General features: G+C 48.9%; 1 long non-coding RNA gene across 1 annotated transcript; it reads left to right on the forward strand.

The window, feature by feature from the left end:
• LOC137150663 (uncharacterized) lies at nt 1-11,757 on the forward strand. Its single transcript, XR_010919046.1, has 3 exons — nt 1-110; nt 9,897-9,979; nt 11,629-11,757. It is a non-coding gene; the product is annotated as an uncharacterized lncRNA (long non-coding RNA).
• Nucleotides 11,758-12,294: the final 537 nt, after the last annotated feature.

A 12,294-nucleotide genomic window follows, 5' to 3' on the forward strand; every position in this document is an offset into this window, starting at 1 on the left:
GGCAGCTGGAGGAGAAACTGCCTCTGGGCTAGGAGATGGTGCTTCTCTGCCAGGGGAACAGAGAAGGAGAGAACCCTTGGGCCCAGCCGGCAGGAGGGAGCCACAGCAAGGTACCTCCCTGGGGAGATGGGGGACACGGTGACTCCCTGGCCCACTACAAGGGGCAGAAGTGTGAGACCCACTAGGGGGAAGCCAGCCGGCTGTTTGCCACAGTATGTATCAGTTTTGTATTCTGAGTTCTAAAGATGTCTGGAATATTTGTATTTCAAACTTGTACTGTGTTTCTGGCTGACACCCCTAGACAGGATGGTAGCAGCACTAAGCATGCTCAATGGCACATCAAGGGAACTCAAATGTACAATGAATCCAGTGAAAGAACCCAGGGGCTGCACCTTATGAGTCATCAGGACATGTAAGAACATGCCGATGGGCAGGGGACACTAAGGCTTTTCCATGTCATGTGCCGTGGGGCTGTGTGTGGGACAAAGACTTAGACTGTTTGAATCTGGGTGGATTTTCACCAGAAGAGCAAAAAGCCTGTCCCTCATGCAAAGGCCTCTCCCCAGCCGAATTTCAGGTCCCTGATCCAAAGCCTGGAGGTGACAGAGTGTCTCAAATGTCACAAGATTCATTTCACACACGGAAAAGAATGCATCTTCCTCTAGCCTCATTCTCAGAAATGGGTAAAGTCAGGCAAAATTCTAAGCAACTAACAGCAGAGTCTTATCACAGGAAATGTTGGGCTACCATAATAATGGACGTTTGTGTCTGCAGTGCTCAGAATCAATCCTTTGCTTCTCTCCTTGGCCTCTTCCCCACCTCACCCTGAACACGGGCACACTCCTGAGCAATGCAGCACACTGCAAATAATCTGGCTTCCCTGCCACGTATCCTGTAGTAACAAACGTTGGCTCAGTCATCTGATCCCTTGAATTTATTAGCCACATATGGCATGTGCTGCTGGATTTCTTCCCGAGTTGGCTGAGCAAAGCTTTATAAATGATTCCCACTGTTGCTTGAAAGTTTGTGAACCAATAAATAGCCGTGAAAATATCCAAATCTTCTCCTACTCCTTCCCAAACTGTAAAGCCTTTCACCCAGCAGTGCTCTGATGTGAAGGGGTGAGACAGCAAGAGTTCTGATCATAGAATGATAGAAGATGAGGGTTGGAAGGGACCTCAGGAGGTATCTAGTCCAACCCCCTGCTCAAAGCAGGACCAACCGCAACTAAACCATCCCAGCCAGGGCTTTGTCAAGCCGGGCCTTTAAAAACCTCTAAGGATGGAGATTCCACCACCTCCCTAGGTAACCCATTCCAGTGCTTCACCACCCTCCTAGGGAAAAGGTTTGTCCTAATGTCCAACCTAGACCTTCCCCACTGCAACTTGAGACTGTTGCTCCTTGTTCTGTCATCTGCCACCACTGAGAACAGCCTAGCCCCATCCTCCCTGGAACCCCCTTTCAGGTAGTTAAAGGCTGCTGTCACATCCCCCCTCACTCTTCTCTTCTGCAGACTAAACAAGCCTAGTTCTCTCTGTCGTGTTGGGTAGATGGGGGGGGGGGGGGTGCATTTGTTATATTGTTTGACATCAATATGTCAGAATCCTACTAATTCATGTGAGATATGCCATGTCGGTACTGTTAGGACGGTTGTAATATGCTAAGTCAGATGATGATACTTATGTTCATGTGTAATGTGTGAAATGGAAGTTATAGATAGATTTGATATATCTGTGTTTCAAATGGTGCTGTCTGAGTAATGACTCAAAGAGGATGGCTGCAGAACAATAGCCTGCTTAATGGCCCATTAAGACATTCCCAGGTGCAAGGGACCCAGGGAAAGAAGCCAGCATCACCTAATGAGTCTCAGGACTTAGTCACAGTTTGAGTTACTAAAGGATTGGCTGGCAGTGTGGTATTTTAGGTAAGATCCAAATTTACATTGCTCTGGTGCTGTGGCTGACCCTTTGGGGTCAGAGGGAACCTTTTTAATAAAGAGCAGAGAGTTTAAATAACTGGTCTCTTTACTGGACCCAGTGCTGATTTGGGAGCCAGAAGCTGAAATGCAGTAAAGGGGGCTGTGTGTGTTTGTGTACTGGCTTCTGTGGGGATTCAGAGGCTCAGTTTGTGGCTAGTTGGGAAGTCTGCCTTCAGTGTCACCCACCAGTGCTGGGAGAATCTGCTCTCCTTTTACAGCTGCCCTGACCTTGGCATTATCAGTTGGCTACCCTGGGCACGGGACGGGTCACACTCTCAGCCTCTCCTCATAAGTCCTGTGCTCCAGCCCCCTAATTATTTTTTTTGCCCTCCACTGGACTCTTTCCAATTTGTCCACATCCTTTCTGTAGTGGAGGGCCCAAAACTAGACACAATACTCCAAATGTGGCCTCACCAGTGCTGAATAGAGGGGAATAATCACTTCCCGTGATCTGCTGGCAATGCTCTTAATGCAGCATCTGTTAGCCTTCTTGGCAGTAAGGACACACTGTTGACTCATATCCAGCTTCTTGTCCACTGTAACCCCCAGGTCCTTTTCTGCAGAACTGCTGCCTAGCCCATCGGTCCCCAGTCTGTAGCAGTGCATGGGATTCTTCTGTCCTAAGTGCAGGACTCTGCACTTGTCCTTGTTGAACCTCATCAGATCTCTTTTAGCCCAATCCTTTAATTTGTCTAGGTCACTCTGTATCCTATCCCTGCCCTCCAGCGTATCTTCCTCTCCCCTCAGCTTAGTGTCGTATGTAAAGTTGCTGAGGGTGCAATCCACCTCATCCTCCAGATCATTAATGAAGATGTTGAACAAAACCAGCCCCAGCACCAACCCCCGGGGCACTCCGCTTGTTACCCACTGCCAACTAGTCATTGAGTCGTTGATCACTACCCATTGAGCCCAAGGATCTAGCCAGCTTTCTATCCATCTTATAGACCATTCAGCCAACCCATACTTCTGGAACTTGCTGATAAGAATACAGTGGGAGACTGTATCAAAAGTTTTGCTAAAGTCAAGGTATATCATGTCTATCACTTTCCCTACATCCACAGAGCCAGTCACCTCATCACAGAAGGCAATAATGAGGTAGTGCTGGCACCCAGTGGAGTGTAATCATGACAGCGGGGTAGCAAATTTCCTTTTTCATGCACATTTGTGTCCCCAAATCGATTTTTTGCTACCCCCCCACTCCAAAAAAAAATGTGTTAATGGAAAATGGTGTTTAAAATGTCTGGACTTTTCGACGAGCTGTATTTTAAAGTATAAACGCTCGGAAATGAGTAATTTTTTTTAAAAATTGGAGGCAACTTTTTGTACTGTTTTTTCAGTCGCCCGTAATAACAATGACTTATACTGGGATCATTGCTCTCTAATGCCTCCTGTGTCCCTAGAGCGTTCAGTGCTAATGAATTAACCCTCGCACTGCCTGCTCAGAGGTGAGGAATTAGTGTTTTTCTTTCCATTCCTTTAGGCACTAGGCTGGAACTCAGCAGACCTGGGTTCAAGTCCCAGCTTTGCCACAGACCCCCTGTATGACCTTGGGCAAGTCCTTTCATTGCACAATGCCTCAGTTTCCCCATCTGTAAAATGGGGATAATGACCCTTCCTTTGTCAGACTGTGAGCTCTTTGGGGCAGTGATTGTGTCTCACCCTGTGTCTGTGCAGCGCTTGGCATAATGGGGCCCTCTTTCTGGCTGGGATGTCAGTGCTGCCATGATACACTTAATAATTTTCTCCATTTTACTGATGGGGAAACTGAGGCACAGAGAGGTGAACTGATTACCCTATAACATAATAAGCCTACAGCAAACCCAGAGACAGTCTTGACTCCCAGTTTCCCCTGTCTAATCACGAGACTCCACTCCCCTCTCAGAGCTGGGAATAGAACCCAGGAGTCCTGGCTCCCAGCCCCCTCCAACTCTAATCACTAGACCCCACTCCCCCCAGATCAAGGAATACAATGTAGATCATTTGAATCCCACAGCTGGGTTCTAGTCCCTAGAGTCTGCCTCTCCACCTCATTGCTGTTAGGTATACTCCACATTGTTATCCTGCCAGGTATTATGTGCCAGAGGGTTTTATTTTCTCCTGTAGGAAGCAATCTTTAACAGGCTGATGAAAAATGGACCTACCCCGCAGAGAGGGCGGATGTGAATGGGATTTCAACACCTGTTAAAACTGCACAATGGCCTTCCTCCCTAACACAGGAACACGGCAGATCAGGCTGTATACACCCACCACCTTGGAACCTGGTGATTTATCACTATCCCTGGACGGGAGCTCTTACTGTCTGGGGCTTCACAAGTAGTGCAGTGCTGCACATCAGGGACGTTTTGAACTACGTGACAAGGCCAGGGAAGAGAATGCAGCCACTGCTTCAAAGCCCTAGTCGCCTGCCACTTGAACTAACCAAGAATCCCTGGATAGAGCCTATGACACACAGCTGATCAGAAGAAGAGAGACTGAGCGTGTGACTGTAGCTGTGTCACCCCAATTCCTCACTCCTGGGCCCCAACTTCCTCCACTTTGCTGTGTGAACCACCCACTCCTGGGTCAGCCCATACCCAACCTCCTGTGAGCAATCGGTCCCTGACTTAGTGAAGGAGCGCTTCTGGCCAGCTGCTCATGAGACTGAGCCTCAGCTAACACCCCGAGCCCCAGATGCAACCCTGGGAACTGCCGTCTTGCAGGGTTCAGTGTTGAACACCTCACCCTGCACGCTCATTTACATTTGTCCGTCAATTTATCAAAGAAATTGCTATGCACCAGCTCCGTCACTCTAAGTGAGGTCTCTGCACACACTCAATCCACATGCACTGTTTTAGCTAAAACAGACAAATACATTTATTGACTACAGCAAGATTTTAAGTGATCATAAATCAGATTAATATAAATCAAGAGATTAATAATGCGTCAAGGAGCTGGTCACAATCAACTAAAAGATAACTCGCATCCTAAACTAAGATTGATATTGCAGTAACTGTTCAGTCTGTGATGTTAGCTTACCCACAGCTGGCTGCGATGCCTCTTGCAACCCTCCCCACTTCCGGGAAGCTGTCAGTCCTTGATGTTGCTTAGAAGATGGATTCCAAGGGACAGCAATGAGACAAAGATGCCTCTTTTGTTTAACAAGTTTCCTCGACACCCTGGACTCAGGTGATTGGCCATGTCCGGCAATGGGCATGATTTCTTCCACTTGAGTCAAAGTGTTCAAAGGTGCTTCGGCCAGACCATTGTTCCTGTATGCATGCCTCTGCTGGATGTAGAACCTTGGCTTTGTGTTTGTCTGCATCTATTCAAGCCATGGGAGAGACACATTTGGGGATATGACGTAGCAGAGTTTCATGTCTGCACACGTGTCTGACAGTGCAGGAAATATGCTACCACAACAATAATGTTCAGTATGTCATGAGCATTCCAAAAACACCTCACATGACATACCTTGCATCAGACAATACATAGTTACACTGCAAGGGTGAACATGAATGATACACGCTATAAGGGTGTACTTGGGGTACAGCGTGTCACAGAGGGAACTGGGCTTGTTTAGTCTGCAGAAGAGAAAAGTGAGGGGGGATTTGATAGTGGCCTTCAACTATCTGAAGGGGGTTCCAGGGAGGATGATGCTGGGCTGTTCTCAGGTGGCAGATGACAAAACTAGGAGCAATGGCTCAAGTTGCAGTAGGGGAAGTTTAGGTTGGACATTAGGAAAAGCTTTTTCCCTAGGAGGATGGTGAAGCACTGGAATGGGTTACCTAGGGAGGTGGTGGAATCTCCAGCCTTAGAGGTTTTAAGGCCTGACTTGACAAAGCCCTGGCTGGGATGGTTTAGTTGGTTTGGTCCTGCTTTGAGCAGGGTGTTGAACTAGATGATCTCCTGAGATCCCTTTCACTCCTAATCATCTATGATTCTATGAACACACATAGACTCTGGGCTCCAGTCCTGGCCCTGAGCGGCTAGGTCACCTTGGGCAGGTCCTATCCCCACTGTGTGCCTTAGTTTCCCCTCCCACTCTCAGTCTCATTTATATTATGTGTTCTTTGGGGGGGCCGAGACTGTCTCTTATGATAGCCAGTGCCTGACGCAATGGGGCTCCAATCGCAGCTGGGTTTAGGATGCACATGAATAAGAATAATACTGAATAGCTCAGGCAGATGCAGAAGCAGGCAAAGCAGGTGCTGTACTGGGGGAAAGGGGATAAAATGGGGCCCAGCCAGGGTCACCTCCTTGGGCATCCCAGAACTGTACAGGGAGACCCTCGTTCCCCACACATGGCACTAGGATCCAGGTGGTACCTGCCCACCACGTGGCCTTGGGGGGGAAACTGCAGAGAGGAGCCAGCCAGAGACTCCAGCGGAGGGGACTGGAGGCAGCCAAAGGTAGGACCCCTGGGTTAGCCCGAAGGCTCCCCCGTAATAATCAGTTAATAACGGTACTTTGGTTTACAATAGACAATTAACTATTCATGCCCTTCTGATCTTCTGGGGGGTTTACATGGTAAACACTGAGGAAGGAAATCCAGGGAGAGCTTTATTCAGCATTAGAATTTCCTCGCACTAGCAAGCTGAAAAGCCTGTGGGCATTTGAAAAGCTTTGCTCTATTGGACTTCATCGGTTTATCTCTTTCCCCCACCTCTGCCCCCTGCGTTTCTCTGTCAAATTCCTTGGTAAATGCTAAGAAAATTCAGCTTCTTGCCTCTGTTATCTGGAAACTCTTCTAAAAACGTGGAAACGACTAAACTCTGAATTCAGCAGATCTAATTGAGCCCTGTGGCTTCTGTATGCAGTGTAACAATGTAGCCATGTTGGTCCCAGGGTATCAGAGAGACAAGGTAGGTGAGGGAATATCTTCTATTGGACCAGCTTCCGTTGGTGAGAGAAAAAAGACAGCTCTTCTTTAGGTCTGGGAAACGTACTCAGAGTGTCACAGAGAAATCCAAGAGGGAACAGATTGTTGCATAAGTAGTTAACACATATTTCAAGGGCCCATTCAAGGTGAAGTGGTCTGTTAACTCCACTCCAATCATGTGGAGGAAAGGCTGGAGGGAGCGGGATTGTAATAGGTTATAAATGGTTGTAATAAATCATCGATCCAGTTCTCTATTTAGTCCATGGTTTTTAGATAAGACCTGGCCTATGCAGATAAGACCATGCAGACACAGCATTCTCCATTTATCCTTCGATCCAGACGGGACATCTTTTTCGAAAAGATCATACGCTCCAGTTCAACCACAGGTTATTGGGTGAATTGTGGGTGAAATTCTCTGGCCTGTGCGGCAACGGACGTCAGTCTAGGTGCCCAGTGTGGTCTTGTCTGGCTTTTACATCTAACCCTTTCTGGGTATGTCTACACGGCATAAAAGCCCCACGGCCTGGCCGCAGCTGGCCTGGTCAGGTGATTTGGTCTTGCAGGGCTTGGGCTCTGGGGCTAAAAATTGCTGTGTTGACATTCAGGCTGGGCTCTGGGACCCTCCCCTGTTTACTACCCTGCAAAGAAAAACCAGCGGCGCTGAGTCTCAGAGAGTCAATTGACCCAGGCTCACGGGGCTCTGGCTGCAGGGTTCACAACCCTGGAGATGTTTGGGCTCGAAAACCCAGCAAGGTGGAAAGGTCTCAGAGCCTGGGCTCCAGCCGGACCTTGAACCTCTACACTCTGATTTTTAGCCCGGCTGCATGAGCCCAGGGCAGCTGACATACTCCTAGAGACAGAGTGTTGTTGTTGTTGTTGTTGTCAGAAGAACGCACGCAATCTAGACGAAGCGACTGATCAGTTGTCAGTTAATTAGGAAGAGTTCTCAGCAGGAATGAATGCTGCATGCTAATCCATGGCGCAATGGGCGTGAGTTACAGCAGACAGGAAAAGCAGGGGCTGTGTCTCAGAACGAGCGGAGAGCCGGCCTGATAATTAGAGTCGTGTCATCCTTCAATCAGGGAGAGGGCTAAATTTCATAATTGAACTGAGCCGTGAGGAGCATCGTGTAAACGCAAATGAGCTCTTCAGAAGAGCAAAAAAAGCGTTCTTGAGTTTCTCTTCGTTAGAGGATATGGCTGCTTCCGCCACTCGTTAATTGGTTAATATTGGCACCATTTACCATCATCCTGAGATAATGGTGCCTATTAGCAAAGAGTGGCATATGCTGTGGCAAGCTGCCCTTAAATCTCAATGTTGCAAGATTGCCTTGTTTCTGCAGCATCGTTATTATTGGCCAGGTGAAGTGAGGCCTCACCCTCCATTTGATGGCATTTCTCTCTTGGTCCGTTTGCCTGGAATCCGATCAGCTTTGATGGCAGCGTCCAAACAGTTCCCAAATTTCAGGGAATGTTCGAGGCACCTGTAGGAAGAATCCTCTGGATTTTGGGGGCAGCTGGGGAACCAGAAAGGCCTGATTGCTACCAATACAGCTGATTGGCTGATTTGCCTCTGAGGGCACACTCCCACTGGGGAGGCGTGGCAACAAGAGAGGTGGTGATTGGCTGATTTGCCTTTGATGTCACAATCCCATGGCTGGGGAGCTTCTTTGGTGCCGAGATGGGGAAATGGATGACGCAGAGAGACCCCTGGCATGGGGGACAGAATGGGGGGCCTTGGTATGAGGGAGTGGGGCAATGGAGGGGCAGACAGAGCCCCTGGCATGGGGGGACTTTGAGGGGGGGGCATGTGGGGCAGGGCAATTGTGACTTGGGCCCCTATGCTCCAGCCTGGGAAGAGAGTCCCAGCGGTTCAAGTCTTTCTCGCCAATCGGGGGGGATAGCTGCTCCCAGCCCTGGCCTCATCACTCCAGTTCCTGCCTGCTCCTTGGCCTGCTCCCAGGCACTGCAGCGGCCACTCCAGCCTGCTTTGCTCCCCGCAGAGGGGGTGTTCACAGGGAATGTTGGTTCCCAGGATGGGCAGCGGAACAGCATGCCGAGCCGGGACCCCTGATCAGGCCCCACATTGTTTCCACTGCAGAGGTGCTAGCCCTCACCCCCCGCCGTCATTCAGGTTCTGCGTGAGCGGGCGAGTCGGATAATGCAGGGGCATGCATTGCTCGGAAGGGGGAGATGCCCAGCGTGCTGGAGTGCATTGAGGGCAGCGATAGGGGCAAGGTGAAGGAAGCAAATGTAATGTGACTGGGGTGGGGATCGAACCAAGAATTTGAAACCACACACGTCTAGGGCCTGTGATCTAACAGCAGCCACTCGTGCAGCAGCTGCAGCAAACTCCCAGCCATCTCTCTGCTGCGGTGCAGTGTCACAGTGTGGCAGGGGACGTAGGGCCAGACGTACAAAGGTATTCAGGTGCCTAAAGATGCAGCTAGGCGCCTGGTAGGTTTTACACAAGCACCTCAGTGAATTAGGCACTAAAGACAGGTGTGGTCTCGTGGAGAGCCTACGGGCCTGGGATTAGAACCTCAACTCCCAACTCTGAAACTGGGTGACCTAGGACAGGTCTGTTTCCTGCTCCGTGCCTTAGTTTCACCATCAACAAGACGGGATAATAATACGTACCTCCTTTGTAAAGCACGTTGAGATGGACTGATGGGCAGGATTATATAAGGGCTAGGAATTATTAATTATTATTATGCACTTTTCCCTTTTTCTTGTCGTTTCTCTGCTTTTAAGGTTTGGGCTGGGTGGGGTGGGATCCTGCTGTCACCTTAAATTGTCACTAAACCATTGTTTTGTTGGTGTTTGTTTTGATATTAAATCCAATGCATTGTCATATACACTTTCCATCTGCTGCAGGTTTTTCATATTAACACATCACAGCACTGTAGCTATCAAGGGAGACGCTGGCTGTTCCCAGCGTCTGATGGGGGCTTTTGGGATTCAGTGGGAAGCGGTTTGCTATTGTAGCATGAATATATTAGCTTCAGCTAAAAAGATCCTGGCTGAAATTGCACTCCTTATGGAGTTTTCTTCCCCGCAGCAGACAAAGGCAGGGTGAGATCTGACAGCTGGGACGCAAAGAGAGGCAGGTTGGAAATCAGATGCAATTGGCTAACATGAGAGGTAAGCATTGGAACAGATTCCTTTGGGATGTGCTGCATTCTCCAGGATCAGCCTGGGATAAAGAATGAATTTTTGTAGCCTGAAGGGTGGGGAGGTTTTCTGATCTGGAAGGTTTTACTTGAAAAAGTTCTGCAGGCCATTTTCAAACTTACTGCTGAAAATGAAGATGCAACACAGAACAGCTTTGTTTTCTTGTTCATTTAAAGACAAGGCAAACCATTTTTGGGGGGGTAAATGCAAGGCCAGAATCCACAGGCACAGGCTACTGAAAATGGGCAGACAAAGTTGAGAAAATAATGTATTAAAAAAAAAAAAATCTAGTTCCATTTGAACTGAAAACATTTTTTCTAATATTTCATCAAATCTAAAAACTCAGGTCCCTTTTGTTTCAAATCAACTGAAATATTTCAAACAGTCTCAAAACATTTTTTTCCTGTTTTTTATTTATTTCCAGTTGAACGAAACAGTTTGGTCAATTGGAAATGAATTTCCCCCCCATTTTTCATTTCGATTCAGCTGGTCAGGGTGTTTTTCACCCTCTTATTTAAAAAAATTGGCCAAATTTGAAATGGGAACACTGTTTTGAATCAAAAAGTCAAAATGAAATGTTTTGATTTTTTCAGGTTTTCTTTTCCTCAGCTGAAATCGTTGGCTGAATTCAACCCCAATTCAGTAAATACGTTTTTAACCCCCAAAACCGATATTTTTGCCCCAGAAAACAATTTGTTGAAAAAAGGTGGAGAGTTAATGCAATGGATGCATCTTCCGAGCTATTCACGGGACGGCTGCATATGATGGGGCGGGCATTTGATGGGCATTTGATGGGGCATATGATGGGGTGGGCATTTGCACTGACTATAGAGAAATTACTGGCGATTGCCATCTGGAAACTGGCAAACCTGGACTGTTATTGGTCAGGGGGGAATCAATTTAGTGCTGGAAAATCAACAGGCTATCAACGAAGGCTTTCAAGCAAGACTAGATGTCTTGTTCTGAAAGACTTGCTCTAGTCTGGCCGGAAGCTGTTTGGCTGGATGCTGGAATGACCAGGCCAGGCTTTCTGACCCATGTGATGCTGCGCAGGGGGTCAGATGAGATGATCATAATGGTACATTTTAGCTGTAAAAATCAACAAGTTGCCTGTATTATAGAGGCTGTGTACGTCACGCCTGCCGCATAATGCAATCAGTGAGTGAACCCATTGTCTGCCCCACCACTGAGCTGCCCAGCCTGTGACCCAGGCCCAGCTGGCATCTCTCCACAGTCAGCGAAGGAAACAAAAAAAAAAAAAAAGAAAGAAATCACTGATGTGTGTCTAGGATGAAAAGCAGTTGCAGGGAGGGATGGGGGTAGTGGCCTGGACCTCATTTCCATGGCAATGGGCTTGGCTATGGAACGCCTGGGCTGAGGGGACACCTGTAATTATACTAATGGGACACAGAGACTGACCCGGGCACAGCTGGCAGCAAACATAGCGACAGGCACTCAGAGGGGAGACAGCAGGCGGCTGTGGGTGTGGGGGAGGGCAGTCTCTGCTAGCAGCTCCCAGCATGGGGAAGTAAGGCAGGACATCGTGCTCCCAAGTGCTGATACGCCATAAACCAAATCCTGGGTGCCCACGTTCTCTGTCTCCCTCTCCCCACCAACAGCCCCTGCCAGTAGCACCGGGGCAGGGAAGAAGTTTGCAGTGCGTCCCCCCCACCTCTCCCATATAAGGGGCACCGAGGGCAGCCAACAGAGATGAGGGAGAGATGCCCCTCCCCAGTGGGCAACTGGACCCAGCCCTGACGAGGCATCAGAGGGGCGACAGAGATCCCGTTAGCGGGGGGCGGGGTCGGACAGCGCCTGGAAGGATGTGCAAGGCCATGAGGTCTCCCCCTCCAAGAGCTGAGTTCCACAGTGGGCGTACTACAGCGGATACACCGGGGGACAGTGGTAAATTGGAGAGGGGGAGGGTTTGGGAAATTGGGGGGTGAGGGAACATGGGGAAGCACAGTACAGAAGCACACGCACGATACAAAATCCACATACAGAGGCATTCCCCTGCCTCAGCCCTTGAAAAAAACTCCTTCCCAAGACGTATTTGTTTCCAGGAGCAACCCCAAATTTGCAAGCTATGCAGTCCTCCCCCGCAGGGGCACAGCGAGCCCCACCGGGCACTCAAATCCCAGTCCCCTCCTCAGCAGCTGCACTAAATCTGGACTCGCGGCAGGCACAATCAGGCCCTTAAATAGAATAGCCTCCCCCCAGTCCCTGGAAAAAGCATGGAGCAGGTCCTCAAGGAATCCATTTTGAGGCACTTGAAAAAGAGAAAG

This window comes from Emydura macquarii, unplaced genomic scaffold (genome assembly GCF_026122565.2).
Source record: "Emydura macquarii macquarii isolate MOO-44397 ecotype Brisbane River unplaced genomic scaffold, CSIRO-AGI_Emac_v2 contig_1002, whole genome shotgun sequence".
In the NCBI taxonomy this organism is placed as follows: domain Eukaryota; kingdom Metazoa; phylum Chordata; order Testudines; family Chelidae; genus Emydura; species Emydura macquarii.